This window comes from Balaenoptera physalus (genome assembly GCF_965194825.1).
Source record: "Balaenoptera physalus genome assembly, chromosome: 3".
Classification (NCBI taxonomy): domain Eukaryota; kingdom Metazoa; phylum Chordata; class Mammalia; order Artiodactyla; family Balaenopteridae; genus Balaenoptera; species Balaenoptera physalus.
The window spans coordinates 5,589,156-5,607,822 of record NC_138890.1 but is presented as its reverse complement, the minus strand read 5'-3'; the positions used below and the strand labels follow the sequence as shown (position 1 = coordinate 5,607,822).

General features: G+C 47.5%; 2 protein-coding genes across 2 annotated transcripts in view; both read right to left on the bottom strand.

The window, feature by feature from the left end:
* The window catches only part of LOC309657651 (rho guanine nucleotide exchange factor 18-like), a 34,495-nt gene that overhangs the window by 3,162 nt on the left and 12,666 nt on the right, over positions 1-18,667 (bottom strand). The window lies entirely within an intron of this gene.
* LOC309657647 (rho guanine nucleotide exchange factor 18-like) overlaps positions 1-18,667 on the bottom strand; it is a 60,704-nt gene that overhangs the window by 41,396 nt on the left and 641 nt on the right. The window lies entirely within an intron of this gene.

Genomic DNA, 18,667 nt, shown 5'->3' with positions numbered 1-18,667 from the left:
TGTTTATAGCCACTACAGCAAATGGGTCGCTAATCCTCGTGGCTCTGGGCACAGTGGGGAGACAGAGTGGATACGGGCCCCTGTGGTATCAGCTAGGTGCTGGCTGAATCCCTCATGACATCCATGTAAATTCCAGGGGGTATTAAGAACTGATGAGTGCAGGCTGGGCGACTTTAAAATTAACTGGGCATCCACACTCAAGCTTGGTAATGGACCGATCTTACGTAGAAAGAGGGTCTCTAGTGGAATGCCAAAGGGCTCTGTCCTCGGTCTTGCCTGAGATGAGACCATAGGAGGCTCGCTTATCAAATTCACAGATGACATGGAGCAGAGAAGCTGCCCCAGATTTTGTTTGGAAATAAAGACAGAGAGATGAATTAACACAAAGCTCCTTTTCTTTTTTTTTTTTGGGCCGCCCCGCGTGGCACGCGGGATCCCCGACCACTGATCGAACCTGGGCCGCCTGCAGTGGAAGTGCCGAGTCCTAACCACTGGACCGCCAGGGAATTCCCAAACACAAAACCATCTTGATAGGCTACTATGGAGGAAATAGCAAGAGATTCAGCAAAGATGGGGGGCATGGGAGGTTCCCACCTGTAGCAGCAGCACAGGTGAGAAAACCAAAGGGGTTTCTGGTGCCTGCAGGCAGGCTCAATAAACCAACAGTGTAGTGCACCCAGGGTGGGTCATCTTAGGTCACAGCAGTATCAGTGCGATAACCAGAGCTAGGAGGGCCAAGCTGCTGGCCGGCCAAGCCTGCCCTGGAGTTTATCTAGGGCCTGGGCCAAGTTCAGTGAGTTCATTGGCTGGAAGTGGCACCCAGAAAGCTGTGTTCTAATAAGTACCATGGAGGGTCGGATGCAGGCGGACTGAGGCCCCCATGAGGGCCAACTCGGGCTGAGTGGGGTATGCCCCGGAGAGTTTATAGAACTACTGAGGGGTCCCAGCCGTGACTTGAGAGGAAGGGGCCGAAGGATGGGGGTGATGCTTGGAGGAAAGGAAGTCCAGGATGGCGGTCCCCAGGAAGGGCTGGCTCATGGGCGGGCGTGGAAGTGGGCTCTCCTGGGGGGCTCCCCTATGTAACAGGTGACGTTAACGCAGACGAGGGATTTCTAGTTTTCCATAATAATTAAATAGCAACCGCCTGGGATTTCACAAACCAGACGGAACCACTGCTCCTGTTTTAGCACATTCCTTTCCATTCTTATTTCTGTTCATTTCAATGAGGTCACATGGTCGCCAACCATCAACCATTTCTGACCTACAAAAACGACCATTTCCGACGGTTTGACCTAATACACGGGTGAGCTCCTGCCCAAACTTAATTTTACATCCTGCCTTTCTGCTAAAGATGTGTCATAAACATTCTGCCAGCCTGTCAAATATATTGTGTAAAGCTTTTACAACAGCTTTCTTATGGAAATCTTTTGCAGTGGCTGTAAAATCACTTATTAAACACGACCATTCCTCTCATGTCGTGTTCTTGGGGTATTTCCAACGTTTCCCGTGGTTGTAAATTAAACTGTGATGGACGTCTGCGTGACACACTTCATCAGCAATGGATACTCTCCTGGGATAAATTCTTAGCAGCCGGGTCCCCCACCCCTTGTTTCCACAGTCCATCTTCCCCCACCATAGCACAGCCTGTCCGGAAGCTTCCTGAGAGCAGGCCGCTGTCTGGTCGAGCGCTGTATCCCCAGCTGCTGGGGAGCTTAGTGGGTCACACTCTGCAAGCAGGGTCGAGGGTCTGGATTCTCAGATACTTTAGATCTACTCAAAAGAGCTCTTCGGGGGGCGGGGGGAAGGGATAAATTGGGAGATTGGGATTGACATAGACACACTACTATATATAAAATAGATAACTAATAAGGACCTACTGTATAGCACAGGGAACTCTACTCAGTACTCTGTAATGACCCAGATGGGAAAAGAATCTAAAAAAGAGTGGCTATAGGTATATGTATAACTGATTCGCTTTGCTGTAGAGCAGAAACTAACACGATGTCGTAAATCAACTAGACTCCAAGAAAAATTAAAAAAAAAAAAAAAGAGCCCTGCTGAGCACTGTGGTGAGCTGGGAGCACGTGGCCTCCCCCCACCGGGGAACTTGGACTTGACACACTTCCCAGGAGAGGTGGCCTCCCCTCCGCCCACACTCATTCTCTCCCCGCATTGTCCCCGGGGCCCCTCCCCGTGCTCTTCGGGAGCCTCCGCTCCTCTGTGCAGGGCCCTCCCTCCGTGCCGGCGGGACGAGTCCCTGCCGTTTAGCCAAGGCTGTGACCTCCTTGGGTGGCTGCCCGTCCAGACTTGCCACCCCGGTCCCTCCCCACCTGCTGCCTGCGCGGCTTCCCGCACACCTGACCGGCGTCCCCATGGCTTTGGTATAAAGTCCTAACTCCCTGGCCTGCTTGTGCTGGACTCTCCAGGGTTCGGGCCCCTCCCAGGCCTCACCTCTTGCCACCAATTGCACCCTGTACCCCAAGTATGCTGTCATGCAGCACTGGGGAGCCCTGGAGTCCCTGGGGGCCCCGGTCCAGGTGCCCCTTTGCTCGGCCAGCTTTGGGGCCAGGTCAGAGTCCCTCTGGGTTGCCCTGCCCTGCTCCCCACCCTCGTGGTCTAGGCTTTCCGGTGTGCTTCCGTTACCTGCCCCCCACCCCCCTACACACACTGCTTCCATCTCATTGCCTCAGGCCTCATCAAACCTTGACCTCCTCGAGGGTGACATCACCGGCCATCTCTGTGCTCACGGCACAGGTACACAGAAAGACCTGGTCCCTGCCAGGAAGGTCAAGGGCAGACACCCAAGGGTGAGGCCTGCAGGGGTCGGGTGCGAGCCCGTCCTTGGCTATTTCACTTTAAAGACAACTTATCACCTTTCCACTTAAAAAACAAAAAAAATCTCCACGGAACAGACTGGGCTCTGCTGGAAGGTGGGGGAACGAAATGAGGGTCTGTCAACCCTCATGGTTCCTCTCTTGATGAACTCCCTGCCCACCCGCCCACCCGCCCCAGAACCTTATGCACTTTCTCACCCCCAGACCTGTCATTTACTGAGCCAGCATCACCCCGACAGGACCTGTCCCGTCCTGTGCGCCCTGAAAGTTGACCTCCCCCTGCCCAAGCCCACTCTTCTCCTGGGGTCTCCGTGGCCCTCTTGCTACCCTGGCTGACTTCATGAGGACAGCTTTCCTCCTCTGCACGGTGCCCAAAGACATTCCCACCCTTGGGAACTGGGCAGACACAACTGCCCTTGGCCCCAGAGGGTGGGCTTTCCTGGCAGAGTTTATTTATTTTTATTTTTATTTATTTATTTATTTAGGCCACACTGTGTGGCTTGTGGGATCTTAGTTACCCGACCAGGGATCAACCCCGGACCCTCGGCAGTGAAAGCTCGGAGTCCTAACCACTGGACCACCAGGGAATTCCCTCCTGGCAGGTTTTAAAGTTCTGTGTCTGCAAGCAGGCCAGACGGAACCCCATTACCCATCTGGAAGCGGGGTGATGGACCAGGTGGCCTCTAGCTTGTCAGGGGAAAGATGAGGGCGGGGCCGTGGGTGGTCTCATCTCTAACCCCCCAGATCAGGACCCAGTCTCCCTGGGGCTCCTCCAGCCCCAGAATTCTGAGAGATGCAGGAGGCTCTTCAGAACCTCTCCACACTGCGAGGTGACCTCTGATTAAAAAGTTCTGATGGCACACTAAAGAAAAACTCAGATGCGTGGGGAGAAACCACACCCTTCCATGAAAACTGTTCGAAGCTGCTTTTTCTTCCGGGACATCTAAGAGTCTGGGACGCTTCATGGCACAAAATATACGCTAACTATTCATGTGAGACCTTTATCCCGGCAGAAATGGGCCAATCCGTCCCCATGATCCCTCAAGCAGTCTAGCATAATTTCGGTGACACGATGTGTAGAAAAATATTACTCTGATTTTGCATAAGGGAAAAAATGAGGTTGGCATGGGACAGTCAGGCAGAGAGCTAGATTTTAGTGCCCAAATCACCAGATGTCAATTAAGTAGCTGGGGTACTGCCTAGGAGTGAATTCTTAGTAAGTGTTCTTTTTTTTTAAATATATATATTTATTTATTTATTATTTTTTTTGGCTGCATTGGGTCTTCGCTGCTGCGTGCGGCTTTCTCTAGCTGCGGCGAGCAGGGGCCACTCCTCACCGCGGTGCATGGGCCTCTCACTGAGGTGGCCTCTCCCGCTGCTAGAGCTTGGGCTCCAGCCGCACGGGCCTCAGTAGCTGTGGCCTGAGGGCTCTAGAGCGCAGGCTCAGTAGTTGTGGCTCGCGGGCTCTAGAGCGCAGGCTCAGTAGTTGTGGCGCACGGGCTCAGTTGCTCAGCAGCATGTGGGATCTTCCCGGACCAGGGCTCGAACCCGTGTCCCCCACACTGCCAGGCGGACTCCCAACCACTGAGCCACCAGGGAAGCCCTTAGCGAGCGTTCTTAATAAACCTTAACCTCAAAGGTTTTTTTTTTTTTTGGGGGGTTGGGTGGGCACTGGCTTAATTAGTCCATAGATAAATAAGGCACATCTCTGATTAATATCTAATGCCAAGATGGCGTTTCTCTAAATTGTTCTTTAATAAAGATAAGAACTAACTGAGGCAAACTGCTAGTGGTGAGTCATCTTAGGGGGGAAAAAAAAAAGAACAAAGCGGAACATTCTTGGGCATAAATCCAGCCAGCTGCATATTATGGTCCTGAAGAACAAATGTGGTACAAACTCTTCACCTGCAAAGATTCCTGGCTGATAAGAAACGGCCCTCATGAAACTCTGGTAAGGGATCATGAAAAAAATGTCACCTATGTCACTGTTACCTGAATTTGATCCCTCAATTAATAGTACAGGAGTGAACTTAAAAAATTTTTTAAAGGAAAAATGAAAAGAAAATGAAAATCGGCCAATATTCTTGCCATCATTTACAAATGTCACTGTGCCCAGATCTTTATTTGCCTGGGTATATATGATGACAGTTGTCATCACGGTGAATATACCAACGTTCCAAGTTTCGCATGCTGCTATCGTCTTTGTAAGTACTGCTTTAATCATTTCCCTGTTGTCAGATGTCAGATGTATGCATTCCAATCACACACACACACGTCTCAAAGGGACAGAATTGCGAAGGCAGAGGTTAGAAATGCTTTATGATTTTAGCTATGCATCACCAAACTGCTTTTTCAAATGACTGTACCAAGGACAACCCTGCAGGAAAACAGGGGTAAAGAAAGAAAATCCTGGGAGGTGATACAACAAAATGACAACTAACTGCAGTTGCAAGGGATTTTGGGTGTTTTCCCCCATTTTTCTATTTTCCAAATTTTCTGCAATGGTCATATGACATTTATAATTAAAAAAAAAAAAAGTTAATGCTAGGAAGCTGGGTGCAGGGTATGTGGGAACTCTCTGCACGATCTTTTTTCTTTTTGGCTGTGCCACGCGGCTTACAGGATCCTAGTTCCCTGACCGGGGATCGAACCCGGGTCCCAGCAGTGAAAGCATCAAGTCCCAACCACTGGACTGCCAGGGAATACCTGGCATGATCTTTTTTTTTTTAACTCTTTGTAAATCTAAAATTATTTCAAAGGATTCAGCAGTTGGATGGCCGGAGGTTTCTTTAAATTTCTGATTAAATGGAAATTAGAGAGCAGAGTCTCTACCATAGGTCTGGTTTCAAGAAACATAACAAATTTCCATCAGTGGAAAGGCTGTTGGGTCTACACCAAAAGACAGGCAAATAAAAGTACATTTACCTACTTAAAGCTAACTATTGAAGGCATATGACTTTTAAAAATAAATGCTGGCCTTTTGTGATGAGTTGATCATCTCTGAGCACTCACAGGCTGGAGGTGAGGCCCTGGGCTGGGCTCGGTCCTCCCGCGGGCAGCCACCTATCGTGCAGCGTGTGGAGTTCGGAAAACCCGTACTGACAAGGTAAGGACCACCAGGGCAGGCTCTGCCCCACATCTCCCGTGTGACTCATTCATGTCCCACGAGAACCTGTCCTCCTCCAGCGGGCTGGTCCAGAGCATGGGGAAAAGCTGGGGTGGCTCCTTGGAATGAGGAGTCCTGAGTGAAAAGGGGCTTGGAGGAGCAAGGGTCGGGAGAGTAAGACTCGGAGACAGATGCCTGTCCTGCAGCAGGCATGGCAGGGCCTCCAATTCAGGGCAAGGGCGTGCTCCTGAGACAGGCTGGGGGTGAGGAGTTCCCTGCACAGTGGCTGGGGATCCCAGGCTGCAGATGCCCCTGGGGTGCAGGGGACAAACGTGGTTGGAGAGAAGACATACCTGCAGGGCAGAAGTGAAGGGGAAGGTCAAGGAGGCCCGATCTGGGAGGTTTCTGCACCCACTCGTGCAGTAGTTACGTCTATAAAGTTGTTGTGAACACTGAGTTAGTGGATACCGAAGCCGTTGCTTCTAGGGCAAATCTGGGGTTAGGTTCCAAGAGCCTCTGGTCATATTTTCATCAACCCATTAATACAGAACCTGGTGTGATGTGTGTTTCTGTTGAAAGGCGACTTACTGAGTACATACCGCTGACTCACTAACACTGAACTCGTGGCCAACAGCTCTGTAACTCACAGAGCTCGTGGAACACTCGTGTTTTCCCCAAGAGGGAGCATCGCAGCCCCCCTGGGCTTAGGACACTAGACAGCGTTTCAGCCCTAGGCTTGGGGGCCATTTTCAAAACAGCGAAATTGCCAACAGAAAGCACAAGAATGCAGAAAATGTGGCACTAAATACACCACAAAAAGGATGCTTGTTTACAGAACAAGCTGAAACGGGGTAGGGTAGGCGGGAAGGCGGAGTGTGCAGTTCAACCTCAGCCAGGAACGCGCTGTTGAATGGCGGAGAAAGCGCTGTGGGCACTGACTGGGGGGGATTACAGATAAACTTTAGCCCGTAGGCGAATTCGTGAATACAGAACCCACAAATAATGAGGAGGGTACTGCATTTTCATGTTTTACTTAGGAAACTCCACGCAGGTGGGGACCTCTGTGTTGTTGGTTATGGGCACAGGGCCTGGTGCAGGGTGGATGCCCAATAAATATTTGCTCGGGGGAGGGAGCGAGAGAGGCAGGGGAGTAAGGGAGGTGCCTGGTCTGGGGTTTGGAAGAGAGAAACGAGGAGAAACAAAGTGGGGTGGAGGGGCAGTCGGGGAGGGGATGCCTTGTGCGCAACGGTTCTGTGGTGGGCCTTAGGGGGCCCCTGGGGGTTATACTTTATCCTTGAAACTGAAGCTACAGAAAGGTTTATGCATGAGGGTATTAGTTCCGATTTGCCTCTGGAAGTAGCGGATGCGACCGGGCAGCAGACTGGAAGGGGCCGAGGGTGGAGGGTGCCAGGGCCACCGACCCGGGGGTGGGAGATGGGCAGGGCAGACTTGGGGCCGGGAGGGGGAGCGGTGGCGGGTTTGACCCAAGCTGCTTGGGAGGACTCGGGGTGATGGCAGGTGGCAGCTAGACTCAAGAGTGGGGCGCTCAGGAGACAGGTTTAGAAGAGGGATGGAGATTTGGGCAGAGGACGGTACCCGAAGCCAAGGAGTAGACGAGATTCCAGGGCTAGGGAGACTGCTTTGCAGAGCTGCCTGGGGACTGAATGGGACAAGACACGGAAATGACAGCCCTGAGGGGCCCCTGCTTTGTTGCAAGTAGTACCTGAACAGGAAAGGGGGGCGAGGAGTAGTTCATCTCAGAACCACTAGTTCAAACTATTATTATCAACTGAAAGCTCTAGGTTTTCTCACAGGCTGTCATTCAGTCCTATTTTCCCATCCTATATCTCCATAGTTGCTTATTTAGACCAGTGGTTGATTCAGATTCCTGGGAGACATTTGGCAGCATCTAGAAACATTTTTGATCATGACCGCCAGGGGCTATGGGGGTTGCTCCTGACATCGAGCGGGTCACCACCAAGGATGTCACTCGGCATCCCGACCACGGAGAACCAGCTGGCCCCAAATGTCCACGGCGTCCAGGCCAGGAAATGCCGAGTGAGATCCAGGCATGGGGGTCGAAACATTCCTTGGCCCGAAGCCCACCTTGCTGGCTTCAGCTAACTACTTCAGTCGCTGAGATTTGGGGGGCCCCGGTTTTAGGACACAGAGATGGAGGCCACCCCTCCACCTTTGATAAGCAAACTTTCCACATCTTTGCTTTTCTAAATGACATGGTAGGGACTTCCCCGGTGGTCCAGTGGTAAAGAATCTGCCTTCCAATGCAGGGGACGTGGGTTCGATCCCTGGTCAGGGAACTAAAAGCCCGCATGCCGCAATGAAGACCAGACACAGCCAAAAAAAAAAAAAAAAAATTCCATGGTAAAGGACTGGTGGACAGAGCAGAGGATGGAACCTGGGGGGCGATCTCCCTCTAATTAACTCACTAATTAACGCCCTTTGGGAACTTTCATCCAACTAGTTATAAGCCTGGCCAAACGGTGATTAGCTCAGAATTATTGTAACATCTCTGTGTGTTTCTCACTTCTGCCCCCAAGAATGATGTCCAGGACCCGATCTGACGCTTCCCATCTCCCCACGTTCCACTCCGTTTTCCTAGTCTACTGACTAGATGGTCACCTGCCAGAAGAGGAAATGAGGCTGATGTGACACCATTTCTTCCTAATGATTCATGCTGGCTTTCAGGCTCATGACTTCAGCTTTGATAACCCACTCTTCTGGGGGACAGGGGGATGACAGTGGGTTGGCTGGTCTCTAGTTGGGAGACTGCCCTGGGCCAATTCTTCTGCTTCCTTCCCAGGCCTGGGACCATACTTACCAGACACCAGTCTTCTGGTGGAATGCCTGGAGATGTCAGAGGTCATGGGTATCTAAGACTTGCTTTTAAGTTCTTACAACCCTCTGGTGTCAGATGCAATGAGTGTAGAGAAGTCTTACCATTTAACGATTAAAAAACAAACAATCTGATTCAAAAATGGGCAAAGGGCGTGAATAGACATTTCTCTAAAGAAAATACAGAAATGGCCAATAAGCACGTGAAAAGATGCTCAACATCCTTACTGCTAGGAAAATGCAAATCAAAACCACAATGAGATGCCACTTCACACCCACTAGGATGGTACAATGGAAAGTAACAAGGGTTGGTGAGGATGTAGAGGAACTAGAATCCTCATATGTTGCTGGTGGGAATGCAAAACGGTGCGGCTGCTGTGGAAAAGTGTGGCAGTTCCTCAGAAAAGTCAAACATAGAATTACCATATGATCCAACAATTCCACTTCCGGGTATGGACCCAAAAGAACAGAAAGCAGGGACTCAGATATTTGCACACCCGTGTTCATAGCAGCATGGTTCACAATACTCAAAAGGTGGAAGCAACCCAAGTGTCCACTGACAGATGAATAAATAAACAAAATGTGATATATCCGTAAAATGTAATATTATCCAGCCTTAAAAAGGAAGGAAATTCTCACACCTGCTACACCTGGGTGAGGACGTCATGTTCCGTGAAATAAGCCAGTCACAAAAGGACAAATACTGCATGACTTTACGTATACGAGGGACTTAGTGTAGTCAAATTCTTAGAGGCAGAAAGTAGAATGGTGGGGGACAGGGGGCTGGGGAGTCAGCGTTTAATGGGGACAGAATTTGGGAAGATGAGAAAGTCCAGGAGGTGGGTGGAGGGGATGGATGCACAGCAATGTGAATCTATACTTAAAAATGGTTAAAATGTTTTCTTAAAAAAAAAAAAAAAAAAGCACAACTAGAGCTGTAGGAGACTTGACCTGCGGAGCGAGCATGTGCTGCTCAACCATCGTGGATTTCAACCTCCTCCCACGAACCTGACATCCCCGGGACAGAAGACAGACTCAGACAGCACTTAAGAACGTCATTCCTCCTTCTCTACTGACAGCTGTCCTGCGTGATGGATGGGACCCTGAGAGCTTCGCTGAGGAACTGGTTCCGACACCCAGGGACCCCCATAGTGCTCTGTAAGTGGCCTGGAAGGTACCCTGTAGCGCTCACTCCTCAGAGCTCCCTTAGCATTTGACAAGGATGGTTCATGGAAATAAGGGGGAAAAAAACGCTCCATTTAGTGTTTTGAGTCATTCTGCTGAACAAGTTTAACCACTGCATGGGGGGGGGAGCGGGGAAGCGGGGGTGTCCCTGGAACTTCTTACCAAGAGTAAACTAGTAATTACCATATGATCTAGCAATCCCACTCCTGGGCATGTATCCAGAGAAAACTCTAATTCGAAAAGATACATGCACCCCAATGTTCACAGCAGCACTATTTACAATAGCCAGGACATGGAAGCAACCCAAGTGCCCATCAACAGATGAATGGCTTAAGAAGATGTGAGATACACACACACACACACACACACACACACACACACACACACACACACACACGTGTGCACACACACGCAATGGAATATTATTCAGTCATAAAAAAGAATGAAATAATGCCATTTGCAGCAACATGGATGGACCTAGAGATTATCATACTAAGTGAAGTAAGCCAGAAAGAGAAATACAAGTATCATATGATATCACTTATATGTGGAATCTAAAAAAATGATACAAGTGATCTAATTTACAAAACAGAAATAGACTCACAGACATAGAAAACAAACTTATGGTTACCAAAGGGGAGAGTGGGGGGGAAGGAGAGATAAATTAGGAGTTTGGGATTAACGTATACACACTACTATATGTAAACCAGGTAAACAACAAGTACCTACTGTATAGCACCGGGAACTATACTCTATATCTTCTAATCATCTATAATGGAAAAGAATCTGAAAAAGAATATATATATACACACACACACAAATATATATTTCTGAATCACTTTGCTGTACACCTGAAACTAACACAATATTGTAAATTAACTATACTTCAATTAAAAAGAAATTCTATAGTGATTTAAAAAAAAAAAAAAGAGTAAACTAGTAAGGATCACACCTAAAGGATGACATTGACCACCAATGGAAATGGCCTTCCAACATGAGGTTGAAAAAGGGCAAAGCTGGTCGGGAGGACAGAGGTATGACCCTGACACTTTGGTATGAACACAGCTGGGAGAGAACATGAGGAAGACACCCCTGCACTGTCCAGGCTTGTCCCAGAGCTTATCCACTCCCCTTTGCTCCATTTCACACTACTTTCTGGTGTCAGGAAGGAGGCACCTTCAGTCTCATCCACAGGGAGTTCAGACCCTAAGAAAGCATATGCCTCGTGGGTAAGTATTTCTCGTCCCTCTGAGTACAAGGCCAGATGCTTGTACTGGCCCCAGCAAAACCATTCCACCCCCTTAGGCCCCGCCAGGAAGGGCAGCGGCTTTTCGTCATTGGCGTGTTTTAAACAATTATGTTAATTCAACTGACTGTCCAGAAATCAAAATGACATGACTGAAAAACACTTTAATGAAAACAGATGATTTTGAAAAGATTAATTCAGGTGTAGCTACTACACATCTGAAATCTTCCAGAAAACCCCAACTGGCCTTATTATATATTATTACTATTTTAAAAACCTTTAATGCAGGAAACACAGAGCAAATGTTAGCAAGAGGTGGCTGGAAGGAGGGCAGAGGAAATCAAACACTTGACAGAGGCCAGTGGGTTTCTCTTTCAGCAGATAAAAAGCATTCTGTTAAAGGCGGAAGGGAGGAAAGAAAAACTTGCACCTACAATGCCAGGAAAAACAAACAAACAAACCTGTTTGCTTGCAATGGCCTGGGAAATTATTCAAGGGCACTGCATTTCTGTCAAAAGACAACCGAAATGGTGTGAGGGGTAGGTGAGGCTTAGCAAGACCCTCCATGGGGAGTTCCCAGTGCAAACTCACACCTGCGAGGAACTCCTGTCCCTCCTGCACCTGTGTCCCTCACCAAATTTACAAGATCAGAGTCATGGGCCTAGAAGGAGAACAGGAAAAGTCATGAGCCTATTGTAGGGGGTGGCAGACTCTGGCCTGTGGGCCAGCCACCTGTTTTTGTAAATAAAGTTTTACTGACTCCCAGCCATGCCCACTTGTTTCCGCGTAGTCTGGGGCTGCTTTAGCAAGTTGGGTAGCTGTGACCGAGGCTGTGTGACCTGCAGACACTATAATATATACTATCGGGCTCTTTACAGAAAAAGTCTGCTGAGCCCTGGTCTACTGTATCTCATTGGTTTGTTTTGGAAAGGAGGGCCTATTCCCAACAATCAAGATGCACCCAGCAGGGCCCATGGGGCATGGGAAGCTCCCATTTTTAATCCCCGACACACACAAGGGAATGGAATAAAGGAAGCAGCAAAGTGGCTGAACTGTGTGGAGTCGTTACTGAATTCCAGAGCCCTGAAATAGCCCATGCTGGTAGCAAACAGGTATGAGGTGGGTTTCTGAGCATCTCAAGGTCCTCACCGTCCTAAGAATGCCGGCTCTAACCAGCTCCTATATGAGGAAAATTCCAGAACCTTGCAAAACCTTCATTAGTATTCCTTTTAGTGCTGCAATGGTGTGAGCTCGAATATATTTTAATATATCTCATGTCTCAAGGTCAGGAAGAAAACACGTTCATGCACTTATGTAAGCTAGGTGCAGGGCTAGGCAGACGGAACATTTTTCTCCCTCTCTAAGGTACAAGAGTTTTGTATTTGATGAGGGTGGTATTTGAACGCATGGAGAAGGAGCAGATTATTCAGAGTACAGGCAAAGAGCCAGACATTTTGACCCACTGTAATATATTAGGCACCTATTTATACTTTATAGCAAATTATATTCACAGAGGATTCAGATTTAGAAGCTTCCAAGCAAGGAACTAGTAGTTCTCCTTAAGATCTCCTCTTTCCTCTTCTTACTTACTGGGTTCCCGAGAGTGAGCCGAAGTTCAACACTTAACTTTAAAATACCTGAAAATTACAATGTGTTCTAAAGAATGTAAGAATGAAGTACTAATAACCCCCGTAAACTTGTTCTCGTTTACAAGTCACTGGAAATAGAAAGTTCCTGAGGGGGGTGGAATAGGGTCCCCCCCAGATTCATGTCCACCCGGAACCTCAGAATGTGGCCTTATTTGGAAACGGGGTCTTTGCAGATGTAATCAAGTCAAGGATCTCAAGATGAGATCATCCTGGATTTAGGGTGGGCCCTCCTAGATCCAAAGGACGGTGTCTTTATAAGGGAAAGAAGAGGGAGATTTGGACGCAGACAGACACACCGATACAGAGACAGACAGACACACAGAGAGGAGAAGGCCACGTGAAGATGGAGGCAGGGGCTTCCCTGGTGGCGCAGTGGTTAAGAATCCGCCTGCCAATGCAGGGGACACAGGTTCGAGCCCTGGTCCGGGAAGATCCCATATGCTGCGGAGCAAATAAGCCCGGGCGCCACAACTACTGAGCCTGCGCTCTAGAGCCCACGTGCCACAACTACTGAGCCTGCGTTTCACAACTACTGAGCCCACATGCCTAGAGCCTGTGCTCCGCAACAAGAAAAGCCACCATCCTGCAACGAAGAGTAGCCCCTGCTCGCCGCAACTAGAGAAAAACCGCACGCAGCAACAAAGACTCAACACAGCCAAAAATAAAAATAAATAAAATAAATTTATTTTAAAAAAAAAGATGGAGGCAGAAGGATGGATAAACAACAAGGTCCTACTGTATAGCACAGGGAACTATATTCAATATCCTGTGATAAGCCATAATGGAAAAGAATATGAAAAAGAATATATATATGTATAACTGAATCACTTTCCTGTACAGTAGAAATTAATACAACATTGTAAATCAACTATATTTCAATTAAAAAAAAAAAATGGCCAAAGCCAAAGATCGCCTCTGGCCACCTCTAGAAGCTGAAAGAGTCCATCAAAAGGAAGGATCCTTCCCTAAAGCCTTCTGAAGAAGAATGGCCCTGCAGACACCTTGATTTCAGACTTCTGGCCTCCAGAACCATGAAAGAGCATATTTCTGTCATTTTAAACCACCCATTTTGTAGTCATTTGTTACAGTAACCCTAGGAAACTAATACAGTTCCTCAAAAGTCAGCGTTATTGTGTCACCAAGTGCTTCATCCTTTTCTAAACATTTTTTTACCGTCTGGTGCACTGGGACCCCAGGGTGGCATTCTGACACTGAGGACCAGTTGAGGACCAGGCCCATTCATGAGTTGGGAAGACAGTTTATAATAAAATAGAACAGAAACTACCAGAGTAAAACTTTGGATCCCATGGGGGTGTGTGTGTGTGTGTGTGTGTGTGTGTGTGTGTGTGTGTGTGTGTGTGTGTGTGTGTGTGTGTGTGTGTGTGTGTGTGTCTGTGCGCATGCTTATGGCATCACTGTGTAAAATGTTAGTTTTCACTATGATCGTGGTCAAAACCAAACACACAATAGTGTACCAGAAGCCCCCATATCCAGGCCCATCTACAAGGCGAACCTTCCAGACCAACGGAAAGCAACCCCAGTTTTTAAAAATCTCCGGGGACAGTGTTTAGTTTTACCATCTAGAAGGCCTTCAGATTTCACCTTAACTCCATTTCTGCTTTTTGTTTGTTTGTTTGTTTATCTTTTCGCCATGCCTTGCGGCATGTGGGATCTTAGCTCCCTGACCAGGGATGGAACCCGCGCCCCTTGCAGTGGAAGCACGGAGTCTTAACCACTAGACTGCCAGAGAATTCCCTCTGCTTATTGACTAGAGATCAGTTGTCCAGGCAAAATCCATAGAGACAGGAAATAGATTTGTGCCTGGGGACAGGGAAATGGGGGGTGACTGCTAATGAGTAGGAGATTTCCTTTTCGGGTGATGACAATGTTCTGGATTTAGTGGTGATGGTTGCACAACTCTGACTATATTAAAAACCACTGACTCATACACTTTAAAAGGGTGAATGCTATGGTATATGAATTATAATATCCCAATTATATGCACAGCAGGTGGGGAAGCTGGGGGCCTTCCCCTTTGATCAGAGCTCTGGGAATATTCTAGAAGAGGGAGAAACACCACAAGGAAGGTTTTAGCTTCTTGATCATAAGCAGGGAGGGGGTGGGGGGGGAACCTGGTGACAAATTTAGAAGCACTGATTTACCAGATGTGACTTATAATTGGGCCTCGGATTTCTGGAGTAGACCACTGTGGTTATACTTCGTTTAAGAAAAAAACTATATATATATATACGTAGATATATATTTGTTTTGAAAGAAGTTTTTTTTTTTTTTTTTTTAAAAAAAAGCCAAGTTGTGTTCACTGTTGTAACCCTAGGAGCTGGTTCACAGAGGGTGCCAGGTAATAATCTGCTGAATGAATGAATGAATGAATGAACGAACGAACACACCAGAACACTGCAGGAGCACTCCGCACGCAATGACAGCCCTAGGAAATAAGGAGTGGTATTATGTTTCTAATTTGATAGACAGGAAACTGAGGATTAGAGAGTTTTCGTTGCACCTCCAATACCACGGAAGCAGACCTGAGCTCCCTGCTGCCACCTCTGTGCTGTTCACGGTGCTCACGGCTATGTGTGCAGAGAAGGGGCTGCAGGGCAGGTCAGCGAAGGTGTGGTGACAGCGGCTTGCTGGGGAATGTTAAAAAGCCTGGAATGTTAGAAGCTTCCGTGGTAGAAGGACAGACGGAAAGGGAAATGAGATGGCGCGGGGGTGTGTATAGGAGGCTCCCAAGTCAAATGAGAAGGAAAACCAGGTGTACGAGTTTCCTATTGCTTCTGTAACAAACTACCACAAACGCTGGCTGAGAACAACACAAATCTATTCTCTTTCGGTTCCGGAGGTCCGAAGTCTAAAACAGGTCAAGGGTTTCCCTGGTGGCACAGTGGTTAAGAATCCACCTGCCAATGCAGGGGACACGGGTTTGATCCCTGCTCTGGGAAAATCTCACATGCCGCGGAGCAACTAGGACCGTGCGCCACAACTACTGAGCCCATGCAGCGCAACTACTGAGGCTGCATGCTGCAACTACTGAAGCCGGTGCGCCTAGAGCCCGTGATCCGCAACACGAGAAGCCACCGCAATGAGTAGCCCCTGCTCGCGCAGCAACGAAGACCCAACGCAAACATTAAAAAAATAAATAAATAAATAAAATAAAATGTAACCACCCACAATGCGTCAACTGTATATACTCTAAATTAAACCTTTAGAATATTTTTTTTTCAAGATAGGATGGCAAATCAGCTGTGTATTTGCTACTTTGAACATAACCAAACGCTACTTTAATCTCGGTGGAAACTATGAATCTACCGAAGAACAAAAGCAAAGAAACGCCAGTTGAATTTAGTTTACACCCAAGGCAATTTTAACCACACAAAAAATGAGCATAGCTGCAGGGGTCCTTTCCCTGAGACCTCCACAAGGACATTATTTTAATCACTCTGCCCCTCCCCCGTCAGCCACATTCCTCCTCCAGAAAAATTCCTACCGGCTGCTCCAGAGCTGTGACTGGAATTGTTTTGCACCTGGAGAGAGGGTTTTCAAAACAGAGCAGCTCTTTGCCACTTTCAGGGGAAAAGTAAAGTTTAACTAACAAATAACAAAGAAACAGTGATTGGGCTGGACTAACAAAGACCTCGGGGCTTAAAATGACTTAAGAGAGCCGCGATGAAAATGTTTAGATGAAAGTGTTTAAAAAGTCATCGATGGAATTTGAGGAAATGGAAACAGGACCCAGGATGAGTGAAGAAAAATGAAGGAGACCTTGACACAAGGATCAGAAATATGCTAAACACGTGGAAGGTAAACACCCAGGGAGGCACAGCTGGTGACCACAGCCCTAGTCCCGGGCACTGGTGACATGGGCAACAGGCCCTGCAGCCAGCTGTAATCGTTACTGTGTGACAAGAATGAAAATTATACCACAGTTTCTGCCAGGAACAACGTACGTGCCACCACAACTTTCAACGTGGGGGCATTCTTAAGTCGACTGAAGGAAAAAAGAGAAAAAAAAGAATCAAAGAATCCCTTTCTCCTTTCCCTCAGGTATGCCACTGAAAAGGGATGTAAGTGATACAAACCCCAAACAAGTTACATTTACAAGAATTAAATTTAGTATGCCCGCCGGCTGTATGCTCTTACTGGATTTAGAGCAACCTTTTTTTTTTTCTTTCCCACTCAAAAGGGCTTGACCCATAGAACTAGCAAGCTATTGATAAAGCATAAAACTCTGACCCAGTCCAAACAACCAAGATGCTCAAACTTTCCAGACTCTTTATTACTTGGAATGTCAACTTAAAAATACAGGCCTGGGATGGATGGAAGGAAGGAAGGAAGGAAGGAAGGAAGGAAGGAAGGAAGGAAGGAAGGAAGGAACAAATAATGCCATTTGCAGCAACATGGATGGACTTAGAGAATATCATATTAAGTGAAGTAAGTCAGAAAGAGAAAGACAGGGCTTCCCTGGTGGCACAGTGGTTAAGAATCCGCCTGCCAATGCAGGGGACACGGGTTCGAGCCCTGGTCCGGGAAGATCCCACATGCCACTGAGCAACTAAGCCCGTGCACCACAACTACTGAGCCCGTGCGCCACAACTACTGAGACTGCACGCCTAGAGTCCATGCTCTGCAACAAGAGAAGCCACCATAATGAAGCCCGCGCACTGCAACGAAGAGTAGTGCCCGCTTGCCACAACTAGAGAAAGCCCATGCACAGCAACGAAGACCCAACACAGCCAAAAATAAATGATAATAAATAAAATAAACATAAAAAAATCTTATCTATAAAAAAAGAGAAAGACAAATATCACATATCACTTATATGTGGAATCTAAAAAAATGATACAAATGAACTTATCTACAAAACAGAAATAGACTCACAGACATAGGAAACAAACTTACGGTTACCAAAGTGGAAAGGGGGAGGAGGGATAAACCAGGAATTTGGGATAAACCAGGAATTTGGGATTAACATACACACACCTGTTGTTTACCTGTTTATATATAAAGCAGGTAAACAACAAGGACCTACTGTATAGCACAGGGAACTATACTCAGTATCTTGTAATAACCTATAATGGAAAAGAATCTGAAAAAGAATATATATAACTGAATCACTTAGCTGTACACTTGAAACTAACACAACTTTGTAAATCAACTGTACTTCAAAAAAAATTAAAATTAAAATACAGGATTGGGGGCATGCCATATGCACGGAGTATATAACATTTATTGAGCATTCACCATATGCTAGGCGCTGTGCCATGCACCTTACACATATGATCCCATCAAATCCCCAACCAATCCTTATTCCCGGTTTAAAGGTGGGGAGACTGACTGAGACTTAGTGGTGGAAACTGGCACCAGAACCCAGATCTGATTTGACACTCAAGCCTGCGCTCTGGACACTTCTCCGTACAGCTCCAGAATTACTCATTCACCCGGATACCTGCAAAATCATCCTGAGATCGCCCTTGGCCATAGGGCTGTTCACCTGTCCTGAACTCTCTCTAGTCAACAAGAAGGGACCCGCCCTTCCTCGCTCCTGGCTGGAGTTCCATTCTCCCAGAACGGAGGCAAAAGGGGGAAAAACTGTTCTTCGCTTCTGTGGTAAAACTTCGCGAACACTTTTGACCCCTTGGGCCAGCCATCTCTTCTACCGCTTCGATCTCAACAGAGCATCAGGCAGAAAAGACAAGGAGAAGACAGCTACAACAAACCGTGCAAGACCAAGGGCCTCTCATTCCTGCACCGCACCATCTAAATTCTACCAAAGAGA